Source organism: Melanotaenia boesemani, chromosome 10 (genome assembly GCF_017639745.1).
Source record: "Melanotaenia boesemani isolate fMelBoe1 chromosome 10, fMelBoe1.pri, whole genome shotgun sequence".
Lineage (NCBI taxonomy): Eukaryota > Metazoa > Chordata > Actinopteri > Atheriniformes > Melanotaeniidae > Melanotaenia > Melanotaenia boesemani.
In genome coordinates, this window is record NC_055691.1 from 16585908 (window position 1) to 16606156 (window position 20249).

General features: G+C 40.8%; 2 long non-coding RNA genes across 3 annotated transcripts; one reads left to right on the forward strand and one right to left on the reverse strand.

Moving 5' to 3' along the window:
- Positions 1 to 276: 276 nt before the first annotated feature.
- On the reverse strand, positions 277 to 2677 carry LOC121647462. The gene is made up of 4 exons (XR_006011849.1): positions 2561 to 2677; positions 918 to 1559; positions 658 to 828; positions 277 to 509 (listed from the first exon to the last, which is right to left on the reverse strand). It is a non-coding gene; the product is annotated as an uncharacterized LOC121647462 (long non-coding RNA).
- A 1774-nt stretch (positions 2678 to 4451) lies between these two features.
- LOC121647461 lies at positions 4452 to 20233 on the forward strand. 2 transcript variants are annotated; one of them, XR_006011848.1, is made up of 4 exons: positions 4452 to 4609; positions 4682 to 4740; positions 4816 to 5010; positions 20223 to 20233. It is a non-coding gene; the product is annotated as an uncharacterized LOC121647461 (long non-coding RNA). The 2 variants fall into 2 exon arrangements; XR_006011847.1 differs by lacking the exon at positions 20223 to 20233 and having other exon boundaries at positions 4461 to 4609; positions 4816 to 5152.
- Positions 20234 to 20249: the final 16 nt, after the last annotated feature.

Here is a 20249-nt window from a genome sequence, read left to right on the forward strand (position 1 = left end):
GGCGGTGCTGCTGAAGCTGCCTGGGATGTGTTGACGTCCACCATCAGGAGCTCTGAGGAAAGTGGAAATGAGAAGAAAGATGTAAATTCTCAGGATTTATAAAAACAGAGTTTACAAACTTTTAACCAACATAATGTTGAATTTAACTTCAATACAACTTTATTTTAGTTTGACATCTTTTTGGTTTAAACAGGAGTTTGTTTCCTCACCGTTTTATCCAGCTGGAGTCTGGTGGATGTCCAGTCAGAGTCATAACCTAAAGTCCAAAAACAGCCATGAATATTTTCTACAATGTCATAAAATCATTTAAATAGACTTGATGGTGTTATCTTTAGCTCATGGTGACTTTGGACTTACTTCATGCTCTTTGTCTTAACAGCTGCTGTCATCTGGCTGGGAGCTCTTCATCGCCATGGAAACCTTGGATGTACAACAGGAAGTTGGGTCTCTGTGGTCCACCTTGCTTGTCCTTCAGGCCGACGGCTGTGTGTCATCTCAGTCATGATCACCTCAGTGAAACGAAGAAGTCAAAGAAGAAAAACTGTGTCAGTGACTCTGACAGTAAATGAACAACATTTCCAGCTAGCATACCCACTTTCTCTACAGTTTAATCTGAGATTATTGTAGGACACGTTCCGGACAGAATGGCTAACTCACCTTTTTCGCACATCGTGTGAATCCTGGTTCCACCTTCTGTCATGTGGACAGATGTAAAGGAGACAGACTGGAACCAGGATTCACACGTCGGTGGAACCATTTCTGGTCCTCTGGACTGGATCACATGGGTCACCAACTCAAGCTCTGTGGACGTCCACTCAGAATCATGACCTAAAGCAAAAAACAGCCATGAATATTTTCTACAGTGTCACATAAAATGGTTTTAATAAAGTTTGTAATGTTAAACCAGAAGGCCTTACTTCACACGGTGTCTCTGTCCCTCTTTGGGTCTGGACTTCTCTCTTCTTCCAGCAAAGAGGCTCAACAAAGAGTCTTTTACTGGCCTTTTTGCACATTTTGTGTCCAGCAGTAACTCAGGTGGTAAAGCTGGTCCTCTGTTCATGTCTGGGTTGAGGAGGAATCAGGTCTAGATCATCAGGTCATGCCTCCTCAGCGTAGCATTGGGTCCTCTTCCTACTGCACTCACGTCATCAGTAGATTTGACATTATAACATCAACAGGCCTGGTGCAAGGCTCAGGCTCTGACAACCCTTACAGATGCAAGTTTTCAAAAGTTGATCCAGGGACCAGATGAAGGAAAGCCCTGCTGCAAGACCTACTTGAGGCGTCACCAGTCCTGTAAGACTCAAAAGGTTAAACATAGAAATATACATGTATACAAATGAAGAAATAATTATCTCCAGATGGAAAACAGTCCCATCTGGAGAAGCAACATTCAGCCCCTTCCTGTTGCTGAAGTTCATGACTGATGGTTTATGCAACTAAAGTTGTCCGATCTAAAGTTGTCAGATCCTGCAGCATGAAGGAGTTGACAAGTTTAGTCAGAGTTGCTGCCATCGTCCCACCTCGTTCTCTTCACAGTGAGGTCAATGACGTCACACCTGTATGAGGCCAGATCAGTCTCAATAAGAATGAACTCACGCCAGGTGTTTCACAAATGCACACGCTCTGGTTTGCATTCGTATTTCAGAATCGGAAATGCACACAATCTGTTTCACAAATGCACACGCTCTGGTTTGCATTTGTATTTCAGAATCGGAAATGCACACGCTGTGGTTCACAAATATAATTTTGAGGCACACTTGTAAGATTATACGAATTGCTGAACGTGCATTTACGAACTGCTTCTCATTTGTGAACATCTCTGCATTCGTGAGAGAATTCTCTGCGGTGGATTTTGAGACTCCCCTGACGCCGCAGTGTAACGAATCTCACCATTGGTTGACTAATCTGTCAATCAAATTTCCGAGTGTGATTGACAGATTCATCAGTCAATCAGTTAATTCGATAACATTACATCATCTACAACGAGGGAATGTAAGATAAATGTGTTACTTACAGGTTGTGATTGTTGCGTCTCCTCCATGTCTGCCCGCTAGTTGGACTTTAACTACCATGCTCAAATAGCAGTATTAGCTCTGCGACAGGTTTAAAAGTATGGAGAAAATGTAAGGAGCAGTATGATTGGCTGAATGCAAACACACCTGATTGACTGATGAATCTGTCAATCACACTCGGAAATTTGATTGACAGATTAGTCAACCAATGGTGAGATTCGTTACACTGCGGCGTCAGGGGAGTCTCAAAATCCACCGCAGAGAATTCTCTCACGAATGCAGAGATGTTCACAAATAAGAAGCAGTTCGTAAATGCACGTTCAGCAATTCGTATAATCTTACAAGTGTGCCTCAAAATTATATTTGTGAACCACAGCGTGTGCATTTGTGAAACAGATTGTGTGCATTTCCGATTCTGACATACAAATACAAACCAGAGCGTGTGCATTTCCGATTCTGAAATACGAATGCAAACCAGAGCATGTGCATTTGTGAAACACCTGGCGTGAGTTCATTCTTATTGAGACTGATCTGGCCTCATACACCTGCTCTTCAAGCCAGAGGTTGAGGGAGTCGAGTCTGGAAAGGACTGCTCCTCTCCAGGGCTCTCCTCACAGCTCTCCCTCGGCCTCTTTGCAGAGGGCCGATCCCCGTCGCTGTCCTCCCTGCTCCTTATTTGGGAGGAGCTAGGGACGGAAGCTGAGGAATCAGAGTCCTCTGCAAAGCTCTCCTGAAGATCCCAGAGGCCAAATAGAGAGATCCTTCCTAAATAAACCTCAAACTGTGGCCGGGCAGGAAGGTCTCCCTCTGGGGGTGCGATGAGCTGTTGAGGAGGATGAGGAGGAAACTCAGATGGAATATGGTCGTCATCTTCCTCAGAGTACATGCTGCTGTACCCAGAGTCCTCAGAAACACTTTCATTACTACCTGTCCACTTCTGAACTATAAGCCACCTCATCATACTCCTCAGCATCAGACTGCTCAGCATCCGACTGCTCAGCATCAGATTGCTCAGCATCGGATTGCTCAGCATCGGATTGCTCAGCATCGGATTGCTCAGCATCTAATTGCTCAGCATCAGATTGCTCAGCATCCGATTGCTCAACATCCGATTGCTCAGCATCCGATTGCTCAGCATCCGATTGCTCAGCATCAGATTGCTCAGCATCCGATTGCTCAACATCAGATTGCTCACTAGTTGAGAATAGGGGGACACCATCAAGATCAAGAAACCGAGCAAAAGCAAAGGGGTTACCTTCATGTCCACGGATGATCACCAGCACAGGGAGTCCGAGGACGTGGTCTGTGAGGAAGAAAGTCCAGGTATGGAAGTTTCTCTCTCAAATTCAGGTTTTAAAGTCATACTTTTCTTTTACTAAAACATGAAATGCAAAACTACTTAATACTAGACTGACTTGTTAAAATCAACTGTTTACAACTAACTCATGTAATTATATAGTCACCCCAACTAGAATTTCATTAATGGAGACCCAACCACAACCAACCCACTACATCCATCAGTTAATCCCAAACAGTGGTGGCGAAAGCAGTTTTACTACATGATCCACGCAGTTACAAATACTTCTAGGTAGGGCTGGGCGATTAATCGATAAATCGAATTTTGCATTTCTGGAGATTTATTTTTATGAAAATCGGGATTTTTTTTTCCATAGTTAGCAGCAGACTTAGCCTTCCCTCCACACCAGAACGGTGTTTGTCTGACAGATTTTCAGTGAAGTGACCCTTCACTCACGCCTGGGATTTAGCTGTGCGTATAACTGCAGTGAGAAATGCTGCTCTCTACGAGATGCAGAAGTAGGGCTGGGCACTATATCGAGATTTTCAAATATATCGAGACTTAATCAGACGCAATATAGTAGAAGGAAATATTGTTTATATCGAGAAAGCTTGTTTTGAGTTAGAAACATATTTTCTTTTGCATTTTGCACAGCTGTATTTTTGTTATGGTCATTGAAAAGTATTTTTCATTCATTTTGTTTTAGCAGCATTTAATTTAATATAACGCTACTTTAATTTCAGTCAGCTGTTTTAATGCACATGTGCTGAAAATCCTTAATAAAAATGTATTAGCACTGAAGGCTGTAAATTAGAACTGTCTCTTTGGTTACTTGACAAAGAAAAATATATCGAGATATATATTGTATATCGTGATTCAGGTAAAAAATATCGAGATATAAGATTTGGTTCATATCGCCCAGCCCTATGCAGAAGTCAACTTAACCCACAAACCCTAGTTAAGAGACAACCTTCATCAGGGGAATTATTTCTGCAGTTGATCCTGTATGATAAGGATCCAGATGGAAAGAGATCAAGGATGCATTGTGTTGCATATTTCTATGTAAGATATGAAGTCGTTTATATGATGGAAAAGCTATGACATTATGTGACAGGAGGGTTAATACCTCCTCGCCACTAGATGGCACTGTGCTGCCAGCACCACCACTTATTAAATTGGTGGTGCTGGGGGAGTATAAAAGCACAGGGGATAGGAAGCTTAGGAATCCGCTTCCTCTTTGCCTGGTGGCTGCAGTGGCAGGTTGGCGTGGCTGGGTGCAGGAGGACATTCCGAAAGGGTAAGCCGCAACTAATATCCATCTTAGCAGAAGTATAGGCTAACTTGCTAACTAGGCCTCCCACACTCGCAGCTGTGGGCAAGCGCGGTTGTGGACAGGAGTGATCGCGCTGCGGCTGGTACCTGGATGTGGTGAGTCTGCCCTGTCATAAGTTTTGCACCAGTGAAGATTGTTTTAATCACTCCTGTGTGTGTGTGTGTGAGCAGGAGTATAGCCGCAGGGATTGCACCATTGGCTGCCCCTCCTCCTCTACCCCGGATAACACGGCGCGTTGCCGGCACGGATACAGGTGGCGACTCGGCGGAAGTGATCATCGGCAGCCCTGCTGTTCTGGCGTGCCTGAACTGATTACACTGGACGGATTATTCTGGACTTGTGGCGCTGAAGTTTACCTTTTATTTGTTGTCCTGCTTGATGGCATATTTCTACTAGATTTTAGTTTAACTGTCGGTGGCGTACTTTTAATTCTGTGTTTTGTGTACAGGTGCTGTGGGCTCCGAGCAACATTCCCCTCCCTGGTGGTGGTCGTTTGAGCACGGTTGATGTGTCTACACTGGTGGTTTGGTTTGAGTTTGTCTTGTTTTCCCCTATTTGGTTGATGTTGGGAATGGTTGCCCTCCCCACAACCTGCGTCTTTAGTTTTATTGTTAAATACCCGCCGACAGTTTATTTTATTTTGATTGTTTAAATAAAGATTATTGTGAATTGGAACGGACTCTGCTCATGATATAAACCTAGCTATTACTTTTAAGAGCTAGAAGGTTCCCGGGGGTGAAATTCCCCTGGGTGGCGTTGTCACACATTCTTATCAACGAAGCTACTTATTAAGGCCCTACCCTCGTCATGCCACATTCATATGCATTATTTTTGCTGGCATTCGTCTATATAAACAAGTAAATGTTTTTAATAAGTTTATGTTTGTAAAAGAAAAGAAAAAAAAATCGATTAAAATCGGAAATCGGATTTGGTTATAAAAAATCGGAGATTTTATTTTTAGATCCTATCGCCCAGCCCTACTTCTAGGGATAGAAAAGTTGATCCATTTAAGGAGAATGGCTCATTTTTCCTCTTAAAGTTTACCGTGATTACGCTTTCGCCACAAAAACACTATCAAACAGGGTGTAAATCATATGAGAGACAGAAACAACATGAATTTGTAGCTTTAAACAAAGCGCACATAACCTTTGTAAACTCAGCTGATTGGTGGTTGGAGTTGACGTTCAGAACTTTAGGCTCCATTCAAAACGTCACGTTCTGAATTTTAAACTTTTAAAAAATCCCATTGTTTCTATGGTGACCAAAAAATGTGTCTTCATTGCATTTTTACACACACTAAATAAATAAAAACATGAAAGACTGAACACAGTTCACGCTCTCTTTTCAAAACAACTGACTTTTAAATTACTACAACATCCAGACAACGCGATCAAAATTCCCGGGAAATACAATTTTTACCCAGGAAATCATTAATTTCCCGCGAATTTTAATATTCACAAACCAACCCTTCATTTATACACCCAAAACAAACTGTCATCAATTTGTTGTTTCTATAACACTAAAGAAAAATTTACCCCATCTTTAAATTTAACGGTTTAACATATTTTTGTTAAGAATAAACAATTTTAAACAAACTATTATTGCAAAGAAAAAACAAACATGATTTACTTACCTTCCAGGAGGCGGTCCTCCCGGGAAGACGACATCCTTTCTCGCTTCGGTTCCTGTCACAGGTCCACCAGGTACAGCCGGTCTCTCTGATCCACCAGTTGCAGCCGGTCCGCCGGTCCCTGTGATCCACCAGGTACAGCCGGTCTGCCGGTCTCTCTGATCCACCAGTTGCAGCCGGTCCGCCGGTCCCTGTGATCCACCAGGTACAGCCGGTCTGCCGGTCCCTCTGATCCACCAGTTGCAGCCGGTCCGCCGGTTCCTCTGATCCACCAGCTGTTCAAACGGTCCGCCGGTCCTCTTTGATCCACCAAGTCTTCCAGCAGCAGGTCCGGCCTCTCTCTCTTGTCTCGCGCTGATATCAGGGTGCTCTTAAGTTCTCAGGTTTTGTCCACTCTCACCTCAAGTGAAAAGGGGGAATTAAAACTGCCCGCGCGCCTTTTATAGCAGCTGGAACGTTCCGTTTCCATGACGATCTGCTTTTAAATAATATTGATGAACGCTCCATAAGTAGGCTGCTTGATAACAGCGCCACGAATTAATAAATAACTAAATAAATAACAGCAATAACTATCCAGGAAACACAGCTCTGCACCTGAAGCGTAATATGATAATAATAATAATAATAATAATAATAATAATAATATAATAATAATAATAATAATATTATTATTATTAATAATAATAATATTATTAATAATAAAAATAATAATATAATAATAATAATGCAGAAACCACGAGCCATGAGAACATTTCCCTGTATGCAGGCAAACATATCTTAATGTTGTAGTCTTTTCACTGCTTTTGGTTTGATGGTGTCGCTTAGGAAACAAAATGGCAATGGGCCATCTTTTGTAAAGTGCTCTGAAGACCATAGAAACAGCACAAGTGTGGCTGCCAGATCTGTATTTCTGCCAGATTCGTATTTTTGTCGACTGCGCATGCGCATCGCGGCGGCCATCTTGGACGCTGAAATACGGCAACACCGTCTAGTCAAATCTGTGTGGTAGACGCTTTTTAACTTCACATCTCAGGACCAAAATATAACAAGTGCATAACCTGTTTGCAGCTAACTGTTAGCTTAAGGTACAAACCTTTCATTAAAAAGTTGTCAACAACACGCCGAATGTCGGCTTTTTCTGTTGGACCCAAGCTGGGATGAAACACGCCATCAGCCATGAAGGCTTGAACATTGTTGAAGAAGACAAATCCCCTCATCGCGAAGCTGCAAAAAGAGGCAAAAAAAGTTGTTCACCATAAGCTAAAAAGCGCCTACCACACAGATTTGACTAGACGGTGTTGCCGTCCAAGATGGCCGCCGCGATGCACATGCGCAGTCGACAAAAATACGAATCTGGCAGAAATACAGATCTGGCAGCCACAAGTAGAATCACTCAAAGTAGCATTAGGAGCGAGACGTTTTCAGCGTACAGGCGTCGTGGACGTACAGATACGGAAGCCGATGGGCTCAAAACTCGGGTTGGCTAAGTGGTTATTATTATTTTTTCTTTTTAAAACTTTAAGCCCGACGGAGCCGGTGGGTCCAACATGGTTCGGACCATGGTCCGGACCACTATAATGACTGGTCCCTGCCAAGGTTATTACAAAACTAACGAAAAAACGAAAACTAACTGAAACTGTATCGTGTGTTTACAAAACTAAAATTTTAGCAAAAATGTCCTTCGTTTTCGTTTTTTGTAAATTTATTTCATACATAAGCCCTCTGGGTTGATATGAAATCTATTTACTTTGCTGGATTTACGCCAGGTGTCTGCGTCGTACGACACCTGAAGCTCCGTGACGTCACGTGTCAACAGCGTGTCCGCGCGCCGGCTAGCGTGATGCTACGGAGAAAGTTAGGAGAAAGGGAGGCGAGACCATCGTTATGACCATGTCAAAGATAAAGTGCCTTGTAGAAGAAGCAGGTGGTAAAATATGTGGAAGGAAAAACCACGAATCTGAAAATCCATTTGAAAAGCTGCACGAGAAGGTTAACCAGGAGCACCTGGACCAGGTAGCTTCTCTGCCCCCCTCCACGGAAAAAGACGCTTCAGCCAGGCCGAGCAGCATGGGGAGGGAACGTGAGTCACACACACACTGTCAGTTACACACACACACACACACACACACACACACAGAGTCTCGGACACGCACACACGCACACGCAAACAGACCTACACACAGTCTCACACAAAATCTTGAAAAGCTGAATTTGAGAGGCCTAAATTTTTTTTTGTTTACAATGTTTACAATGCTGGACAGCAGGTTATGTACGTTTAACATAGAAGGCAGTTTATCTGTACAACACATTTCATGTACAGGACAATTCAGAATACTTTACATAAAACAAAAACATTACAGATATTAAGAAATAAAAAAAGGCAGCAACACATAATCACAATAAATAAAAAATTACATTAAAAGGATTAAAAGCAAGTTAAAAAGTTAACATGCAGATTTCATGCAGAGACATGAGAAAAGAAATGTTTTTAACCTGGATTTAAAAATGTCTACATGTTTAGTCTGGACTCTGGGCTGGACTCTGGTCTGGACTAGTTGACCAGAGTCTTTGGATCTAAGAGCTCTGCTAGGTTTATATTCTCTGAACATAACAGATGGATTCTGGGCCTAAACCGTTCTGGGATGTAAACAATCAGAAGGGTTTTAAAATCTATTCTGTGACTGGAAACCATTATAAACTAGAAACCAGTATAAACTGGAAACCAGTGTAAAGATGTTATAACTGGTGTGATGTGTTCAGATCTCTTAGTCCTGGTTAAAACTCCAGCAGCAGCATCTGGATGAGCTGCAGATGTTTACTGGTCTTACTGGGAAATCCTGTTAAAGACCAGTACAGTAATCCAGCCTACTGGAGATGGATCATGGAGGAGTTTCTACTGGTCTTACTGGGAGACTAAACTTTTAATTGTGAAAAGAAAAGAAAAGCACATCATCATCCAGCTGAGATCCATCAGTACGTTAACCAGCTGCTGGTTCTGTGTTCTAACAAACACGTTTACTTTCAGTGTGTAAAATAAGATCATGTCCAGTAAAACATGTTCTGTTAATCAGCTGCAGTTATTTGTACTAAAGCTGCTGAACCTCTAGTTCAATTCTTTATGTACTTAATTATTAATAGTTTCAATGAACGAATTAAAGCTCTGGTCTAGAGTTTGTTGGGTTGTTGTTCATGATGAGTCAGATTGAGCTCCTTTAGACTCCAGAGGGCTATTGCACGAAACCAAGATAAGGGATTAAGCCGGGATATGTTGGTTATCCTGGCTAAATTTAGCCCTAAGTCGGTTGCATGAAAGCAGCTCAAACTAATCCCGGCCAAGTTACTGTGGTCATTTATCCGCTGCAGCTAGCCTGCTCCAGACCAGGCTAACTGCCGGAAGATTAATCCTAGCGAGTCACCTGCATGTCCAACGTCAATTCTGTGAAGAATTAATGTGTTTTACAGCATGTCCATGGTCTTCCTAAGTATGGCACGTCATTTTAATCATCCAGTATTAAAATATTACATATACAGTCACTGTACATTTAATGGAAATCTGTTCGTAATCGCAACAGCCTTTTTATATGGATTCGAGTTGCAGTATTATTACTCAGGCCAAGTGTTATATTGCTATGCTAATGAAGACTGCTCGTCAAATTGCTGTCAGAGGTTTTATAAATATGTTTTATTGCATTAATTGATATTACAAAACACAGCGGATGAGGATACAAAGGTGTATTCAAAGAAATCCGTGACGAGGGCAATGTAGAATATATAGGTCCAACTCCCCTTCACCTGTTCCCTCTTCATAATGGCTTGCCCTTTTTCGGAGGATGTGCTGGACGAGGAAGCCCGCATCCTCAGAAGAGCATTCAGACGTGAACGAGTCTTCAGGGACAGGTCACATCCCCTGGCCTTTGGAGATGACTATGTCATTGAGAGATACAGATTTTCGGTTACTTGATTTCCAGGTCCAGTTTTCTGAGTGTCCGGCGTTTAATCTCAAGATCCAGCTCCATTCCTTGGAGCTTGCTCTTTTTGAGTCAGCTTTTAACATCTGCCAGCTCTCTCTCTCTCTCTCCAGGTGCCCTGAATAAAGCGTTCTGACAGTTTGTGAGGTCTGTAAAGGAAATGTCAATTAGCACAGCAGGATTTGTGCATAACGTAGATGTACTTTAACCAATACTCACAATGTTACCAGGCCGCTTAGGAGACTGTGCAGCATCTGGGTCCTGCTACACATTTTCTATTAGCACCACATCACTGACTTCATATCTTTCATGGAATAAATAAGCAGGCCAATCCCATAAAATTGACATGCCTCAAGCCTTCTGGACTCCACTGACACAGTCTCCTCATCTGCAGACGTGCATTCTGCAGCTGCAGATGTGCCTTCCCCCTGCCGTATACATGCAGCGAGAGGACTCGGATTAAGATTTCACAGAACATACCAAGCCTGTGATTTCGAGCCACTGTACTAACCGGATCATCTTCTGGTGGCTCCAAAAGTGTAATTGTGTTCCCAAGGTTATCCAAAGTCAGACACTATATTATATTTGATTGTGTTCCATGTGCAGTAGAATTGCAGTACGTGATGTACCTTGTATGAAGCGGACAGTTTCTGTGGCTGGGACAGAGTCAGTTATTGTCCCTCCCTGGATCCCCTCCATCACTGGCCTCCCTTTATTTAAATGGAGTGCCAGTTCCTCTGCTGGAGTCACATCCTGGCTTGGTGGGCCGCCCCCTGTGCCAGTTCTATAGGCCTTTTTTTAACTGCTACAATCATACAGACATTGAACATGTCAGCAGACACCTCATCTATTCACCTCATTTGTTCACGGTTATCTACTTTGGAGTCACTTACCAGCCTGCAAAATGTTCTTATATTTAATTTTTTCTTGCTGCCAGGTCCTTTTATGGCCAGACAGGTTTGTTCTTTATGAAGGACAGAAAGATAAAATAGATAAAAAGGTTACATGAGGAAAATAGATTAAATGACACATTGTGGATAATTGTTTGCTCTACATTTCCTGAGTAACATGCACCTGTTTGTCACTCTTAAAGTATACAACAGTTAGTGGATTTGAAAAGTAATCCTTTAATTGTAGCCTAATTATGACAGTTCCAGTGGAGCACTGTTTATTAATTGTACAGTTTTTGACTACTTACGCATTGAGCCGGTCGGCTATTGTCTGCCAGGCTCTCTCGCGTTCTTTACTTAAGGCATTGGTATTGCCTTTTTTCCTTATAATATCCTTAACTTCGTCAGAGAACACAGTCAGGAGCTGTTGTTCAGCGGCTGTGACGTAGGACGCGCGACTTTTATCCATTTCCCCATCTGTGATTCTGTGAGCGATCGCGAGGTCTGCTTCAGTGCACACACACTTATCCCAACTATCTTCACCTGGCTTAACCTAGCCGCACCTTCTCATCCTGGCTCAGCAAACGTGCAACCAATTAAGCAGGATAGGCCGCGCAAGCTAGGTCAAGCTGGGCTTGCTTAATTATCCTGGATTTCTTTATTCTGGTTTCGTACAATACCCCTCAGGTGAACTAACAAGCAGAAACCAAACAAACAGAGAACATGACACTGAACACCAAACACAAAACCAAACACACGAGCCAAGTACACAAACTGAGATCATGACAAAAACAGAATACACAAGGGAAGGAACTAGAAAGTAAGACAATAAAGCAGAACTAAACATGACAGAACTACAAAACCTAAATCAAAAACCACAGATCATGTCACAACTGTGTCTTGCTTTTATTGAGATCTTTTTTGAGGATATTAAACTGTTGATCAGGTCTCAGTTGGCAGCTTAGTTTCAAGTTAAGGATTAATTAGTGATTCACTAGATGGAAATGGACAGAGGCATCATCATCATCATGTTTTTCTGCTTCATGTTTTGTTTTTTGCTTGGAAAAAATAAACCAGGGACCCTGCCCAAGTATAGAGGAGTAAAAGTGCCACAATGAAATAATTAAATACATCATTAAATAATTGTTTAAATGTGTCATTAAATAATTAAAATGACAATTAAATACATGAATGTGTTATTAAATGTGTCACTAATTCATGAAAATACCAATTATTGTATGTAAAAACATGTATAATTATTTCAATATTTAATTAATTATTTCATGGTCCTGTGTTGAAGAGCATCATGAATTTATTTCATCTGTCCATCAAAGTCAGTGGGCGGGGCTAATGCTAGTCCAGTATGTTTCATTGCTTTGGTCCTTAATTGAGAGGCTGGAGAGAGATGAAGGACGATTTTTGTGAACTTTTCAGGGAGATGGTGAGAGACACTTTAGAGCTAGAAGATGATGTGGAAGCAGGACCTGTTGATCCAGAGCATGTATCGAGGAAAGCAGAGAATTTATTGACGTTGGACTTATTTCGTCACTTTTGGACCAAAATATTGATCATAGAGTGACTGCAAGTTTAGAAGAAATGCTTCACCGCTTCTCTGGTACTGGGGTGCAGCAAGCAGAACACACACAGGGACCGGTGCGTCTGGAGTTTGACTTACCGACTGCAGCTCTGGAGAACCAAGTCGGAGTTCTGTTCAGAGCTTCCGCAATCAAATCCGCTGCTTCTCTCAGCAGCTCCTTCACTTCACACACTGCCTGATATTTTGTGGTTGCTAATAAAATTTTGTTCAATGGGTTTGTTTAATAGAGTATCTACACCAACATAGTGCGTTTCCCTGGATTTGTGGTAAGGGTAACTAGGGCTGCTCGATTATGGGAAAAATAATAATCACGATTATTTTGATTGAAATTGAGATCTCGATAATTTAACACGATTATAGATTAGAGGTGGGGGAGGAGGGGTGACATTTGAAGTGTTTACTGTGGGAATGTCGACTAGTCTCTTTCCACCAGGTCCCCATAGCTATTGTTCGTCTCAGACCAGCTTCTATGTTCTGCCTGGTGTGATCTGGAAAAAAATAGTCTGGAGACATTTTGTTTTCACGTTGAAATCCGTGACAATAAAATGTTGCACAACATTTCTATATGGCTCTGGTGCGGCTTTACCACAGGTCCGTAGCGGTGGTGAAACATCGGACTGTCACCACGTCTTTCACAACACCCTCACTACACTCATCATACAGGGCAGAGAGAGACAGTCCACCAACATGGTGTTGAGATGGCAGTGATGCCGTTTGTCCAAAGTGTTGATGAGTTTCTTAAATCCCGGATTGTTCACTGTGTTAATTAAGAAAAAAGTTTTGTTTTTTTATAACATTTGTCTCTCTGTGACTCTGGGAGCTGGTGGATTATTTAGTTGCGACTCACAAAAATTGAACATTTTTCTATTTTTTGTGTTGCGTCGCAAGCCCCCGTGTGCACGTCTGCGTGCACGAACACAACATATTACATGCACGCCTGTCGCTTGGCTGGAGGAGGGCAACGATTTTCGCTTCCTTGCGCAAGTTTACATAGAAAATGATGGAGAAGGAGCGACGCCGCCTCCCGTGTGTCCAGATGTCTGCAACTCGTTCTGAATAAAACTAAAGCGGTCGGGCTGTGGGAGGAGTCTGCAGCTGTGGGAGGAGTCTGCAGCAGTGGGAGGAGTCTGCAGCAAAGCGCTGCAATGACAGCTGCGCTCAATTTGAAAACAGCAGAAATCGAAGGAGAAAAAATAATCGGACCATTTCATTTTTATGATTGTTGAAATCCCAGATCGTAATTACGATTAAAATTCGATTAATTGCCCAGCCCTAAGGGTAACCAATCAGGCGTCCACTGACTTTGATGGACTAGGCTGACAGATAAAATAAATTCATGATGCACTGCAACACAGGACCATGAAATGATTAATTAAATAGTGAAATAATTATATATGTTTTTATATACATTAATTTGTATTTTAATTAATTAGTGATACATTTAATAACACATTAATGTATTTAATTGTCATTTTGTTTAATTAATGACACATTTAAGTAATTATTTAATGATATATTTAATAATTTCATTGTGGTACTTTTACTTGTCCATACCCAAGATCAGACAAAACTGTTTTTAGACATGTTACTGCCATCAAATTAAAATAAGTTCATATTTTCCCCATGAAATGGTAAAATGTCTCCGTTTGAACATCTGTTGTGTTACAGTTTGTTCTACTGTCGACAGCTTTTTGAATGTGCAGGTCCTGATGAATAAAATGAAAGTTTTCTGAAAGTAGGTATAACCAGACAGAAATATTTCAATTATTTGAAGACTGCCAGATGATCTGACAAATCTTCCTGCTCTGTAGATGTACAACACGATGCCCTGGCTGATGAAGAGACTACCTGGACCTCATCAGAGGACGTTCACATTATATAAGCATACAACTGACTTCATAAAAATCAAGATGGAGGAACACAGAGAGAAGCTTGATACCTCATCACCAAGAGACTTCATTGACTCTTACCTTCTAGAAATGGAAAAGGTAAGTGTTGTATTATGTTTCTAATGTGTTTGTGCTTTTTCTAAAGAAATATAAAGTATTCCTACATTGACTAACACAGTTGTATCACAGCATTAAACCTTTCTAAATCTTGATGTGTGGATTTGATGTGTTCTCCCGGTTCCTATCTGTTTTTTTTCCATGCGCCCCAAAGCTATAAAAAGTGACTCTTTACTGTCTTGTAGGTGTAAGTGTGGTGGGTCGTCTGTTCCTGTTTTAGGATTTGGCTTAAAACTCAAGTTACAAAAACTCCCTTTCTCTCCAAAAGATGGTCAAATGTTTATTTTAGATTGTGTTCCCAGCATACACCAGCTATCTTCAAAAAGGAACTTTGAGGAGCCAAAATACACCCAATATGCACTCAATATACAAACAGCTTTTGTGGACACTCAGGTCTATTAGTCCTTTTCCCAAAGGTCTTCTTCCAAGTTCTTACACTTGTAATCACATAGATTACCATCAAACCCCCAACTGAACTCTGCCTGAAACGGCTGGATTTTGTCAAAAGTGTCAAAGAAATAACTATTTTCTTTTCAGGACTGTTTTAAACTGACTGCTTAAAACTGTATTAAATGTTTGGTTTTGTTCATAATGATGGCATAAAATGATCCCACGTATTGGAAAACACAAATAGTAATTTCAGCGACTCCTCTATGAAGCTCTGCCCCATAGAGATGAATAAGTGGAATTTAAACATGGAGTTGGAGCGCCTCCTAGTGGACGTCCTTCAAGGATTTTTTTATCTTCTTGGTTCAGTAAGTTTTAAGACTTTTACTTACTTCTAAAGAAATGTTTAATCTAGAAATATTCCTTCCTAAACTGAGAAAGTCTTATTTTAAATATGAATTTACTTTCCAGGTCCTGGATTACAAAGCACGTCTTTTATCTGGGAAAATGGTATAAATGTGTGTGTTCATGTTTCATGAATAATTAAATCTTCTTGGTAATAAGTCACGGTTGTTGTTTTATTTTTCAGCAAAGTTATTAGTCTTTCTTTATAAACGTGTGATAAGGCATCTGCCATGGTTGGAGTATAGGAAAGTAAGCTTTTAAAACTTACAGGTTGATATTTGATGAATCTCTAGTAAAGTAATATACATTTACTTTGTATGTAAATGTCCCTATCCACGCCAACATCCTTGCGCTCTCATTGGACAACAGCGTAAGGCCCTGCCGTAGCCAGTAAGTCCTCTTAGCAGAAGTTTCCAGTTAGAATAAGAATACAGATTCTAAAGAGAAAGAAGAAAAGAAATCCATGGATTCACATTAATACGTTCAAACGTAATTTTTGTCTTTTTGTCTTTGTTTATTCGTCTTTGTTTTGTTTGTAAGTTCATGGTTTTTGCTCACGTTTAACCAGGAAACGTTGCTATGCAACCAGCATACATTTTTGTCATACAGCGCGAGAGCTATCAAGCTTTGCTGGTTTTTCAGTCACTTTTATTGTTTAAGTGAACTTTTGGGAGCCAGTCCAAAGTTCAAATCTTAAGAGCCCAACTACAACCAGGAGCATTTTGCCCAATAACGCTTGGTTATGAACAAACTCTCAATACAAAGGATCTGATTTGGATTCCTAAGACAGCTGGAATCCTCCATTTTCCTACACCAGCTACCCCCTCTCTGTGCCAAGGGAGCGAAGAGGCCACGGGTCACTTTGGACGCCAAACCAAGACTAATGTCATTAATGTCAAACAACTAATCATCTTGAAAGATCATGTTAATCTTGATGGGCTGCCTTCTGCAGAGCATCAAAAAGACTTTGGGGAAAACGCCACCATGACGTCCGACCGCACGCCTCCGCTACCAGGCCTGATCATCCTGGACCAAAGTAAGACCAAGCCAGGCTACCTCTGATTTAGCTGGTGTCTTTTAAAACTCTAAATTAAATTCCCCTTTTCTGATTCTTGAAGTCCCATCCGATCTGATTAAATCCAGTTTTCTAATCGGCTACTCCTAAATCCTTGAACAAATTCCGTCTTAAACCCCACTGGTCCCTGCCGAAGTTAACGAAGTTCTACTGACTAATTTAGTTCATTTTCCCATATTCCAAGTCATATATAGTACAAAGATATCCTCTCTCATATAATGTTTATTTTGGTTTAATTTCCTTATTCTTCTGACTTTATTTTACCATTATTCTGCTCTATTTCTACTGTCCTTGAAGTTGATTTACCTTTCCAGCCCCTCTGTAAGTGCCGTCAATATGTCCTAAAGCGATATTGATAATTTAATTTTTTTTTTCTATTTCATGCTGTGTGCTGTTAATTTGATTACTGGTAGTTAATGAATTGTTTGCATTACTGTAATTCAGCATTGTTTCTGTGGTTATTTTGGAAAGAGTCATGGTGCCTTCAGATGCTCACGGTTTCCCTTCTAAACTGTGGAATTAGTCTTAAAAGAAGGGTGGTGCCCACTAATCGAAGCAAACTAAATTAATAAATTCTTATTAATTTAATATTAATTTCTAATATTAATATTTCATATTAATACCGAGGCTATTCACTAAAATGTGTCAGCCATGTTCTTGGCCAATTACAGCTATGTTAGCCTCAATCCCAGTTTGAACAGGATATTGAAGATCACTGGATCAATGGATGAAATATTAAATTTACGTTTCCTTCTGTTTCTTATGTCTCCAACAGAACGAGGACAAATATTCTGGTTTTGATCTCATCAGTTTGTGTTTTTGTACTCTGGACCTCTTTATTGCTGGAACTGAAACTACAACAATTACTTTGCTTTGGGGGCTGCTATACATGATGTACTACCCAGACATACAGGGTAGGTGTAAGACCAGTATCTGTAATGCCTGTGTTTCTTGACAGTAGCCTATATGATCTATTTATCGTACAGACTCACATTTTGTCCTGTTTTCACTGTGTGCATAGAGAGTCCAGGCTGAGCTAGATGCCGTGACTGGTTCATCCAGACAGGTCTCTATGTCTGACAGAGAAAACATGCCCTACACCAGGGGTGGCCAACGTCGGTCCTCGAGAGCCACAATCCTGCAGGTTTTCCATGCATCCCTGCAGCAACACACCTGACTCAAATTAAATGGATCCAACAGCCTATAAGGATCTGCACAATGACTCATTAGTTTGAGTCAGGTGTGTCGGTGCAGGGATGCATGTACAACCTGCAGGACTGTGGCTCTCGAGGACCGACGTTGGCCACCCCTGATCTACACTGATGCTGTCGTTCATGAGATACAGAGAATGGCCAACATCGCCCCACTCAACTTGTTCCACATGACAAACAAGGACACCATCTTGGATAAGTACACAAGCCCAAAGGTTCAGCTCCATGTTGATAATTCCATTTAATTCAATTCAGTTTAGCTTTATTGTTATAAATGCTGAGAGAGAAGAAGAGGATTACAAGTTAATGATGCCAGTAATGTTATACATGGAAAATGAAGTGCAAAGACATAAAAACAGGAAGGAGGTGCTCAGTGCATCACATGTTACAAACAACATGTAAAATTGGGCAATTTAGCTGAAAGGCAGAGTATTACTAAAACATATCAAGAACATGTTGAATTTAACAAGTGTAGTTACTCTCAGTAAATATGTTTTATGACTTATTTAAAGCACCTGGCAATTTTGATATACTAATATAATGTTGTGCCTCCTTTTTGCTGCGTGTGTTTGTATGTTAGTCCACCGGCACCGATAAACAGTTAACAGTTCAGAAAAAATCTTAAACAGGTGTCTTTCATGGTTGAAAGCATTAATTCCACATGTTCTTCCCTTAAGAATGTATTTCTTTTTTTCCTTTTTCCAGAGGAAACCCCTTTAAACCCCGTTAAAGTTGTGAACAAATCAGCTTTAAGGTTGTTTGTTTTTGAGCATTTGTTGGCTGATATCAAAACTTCAGAAGGAAAGTTCTACCTTTGACACAGATTTCAGTTTAAGTTGACATAACAGGTGTTTATTACAGTCGTATAAGTTGTTGTCTCTGGTTAATGTTGCATGTAATAAAAACATATTATTTAGATTAAGTTTATTACTTGGATTGTTGAACACTGATTATTCTATTATGCTGGCAAGTTCCAGTAAAAGGCAGCCAACCCAGTGGTGAACCAGCACAAATTATGTCTTTTTCTGCCAACTTTTCTTTTGCTAACCTAGAGGTGACTTTTTTTAGTTTTCCATGTGCTAAAACACCAAACTCTGTTCTCTGGACCAAATTGTCAGAGCTCTAAACTCATTTTTCAAATCAAACACTTCTGGACAAACCCCTTAACATGGTTTCGGTGGCACAATTTGCAAAACTCATCCACTCTTTTACAAAACCTTAAACACATTCTCAGTCACTGAACACTTTCCACACTGTGATACACTTGTGTTGCAAAACTCTGCAAGAGTCAAAGATGTAACAGTGTGTGTAGGTAAGTGTAACCTGCACACACATGTTCAGATACCTGCTGTTACTGTAATAGCTGCTACTTTTACAATTCAGGTAACTATAATGTACAGTACATTAGTCTAGAGTGAATTTACTGTAAATACAGCATTTCAGATTTCTGTCTTTGTGTCACTTAATAAACAACATTTAATTTATTTTTTATTATTATTTATTTTTTTATAATGTTTGAACTGGCCAGATCCTGAAAAAAAGATGTGATGATGGAAAGTAAATCTCAGTGACTTGTGATTGTGCAGCAAAGTGCCGAAGCCGAGAACGGCCATTTTCAATCATTAGTTTTTTTTAATCGTCATCTCAAGATGAGTTAAATTTCTTATCTCAAGATAATGAAGTTGTTATGCGCGTGTTGTCGGAGGTGCGGACCCACTTGCAGGCAGTCGAGGCAGGAGACAGGTCGGTGCAGATAAAGGAATTTATTAGACTCAACTCAGGGACAGGAAACACACGATACAGGTGCAGGAACCACACACAAGGATCTGACAAGGCAAAACTGAAAACCAACAGCATTTATAGACAGAGGGAGTAACAAGGGCGCAGGTGACGTGAATGAAGAATCAAACCAGGTGGAGTAACGAGCTAGGAACAGAAACCAGAGTACATGAGGAAAAACAGGAAAACAGAACTGGACATGACAAAAACCCAGAAACCCAAACTATAATCAGAACATAATAAACCAAGAAACACAAAAACCCAGTAACCATAACAGAAGTTTGTTTTCTCGAGATAACGAGATGAATAAGGTGGGCTTAAAAGTAAGGGGCTGTCCCCACGACGCCGGATTGCAGCAAAACAGCAAAAGTACTTTAGCAAAACTCACCTGAGGGCCAATCAGCAGTGCCAACTGTCTCTAAAGCAAAGTGCTGGTGTTTGCCCACCCCAGCTATTCAATCATTACCGCTCAGGTAGGATTGCTTGGTTACACTTATTTTATCAGTACACCTATTTACAGTTTTACCTAAATGGATGAATGGTTTTAATGGGTGACATTTTCAACAAAACAATTCCGTCTGCTGTTAATTTTGCTTGATTTGGCCCTAAGGTGCACTCTTAGAGATCAGCTTTGCTCTGCCACTTCCTGCATCCTG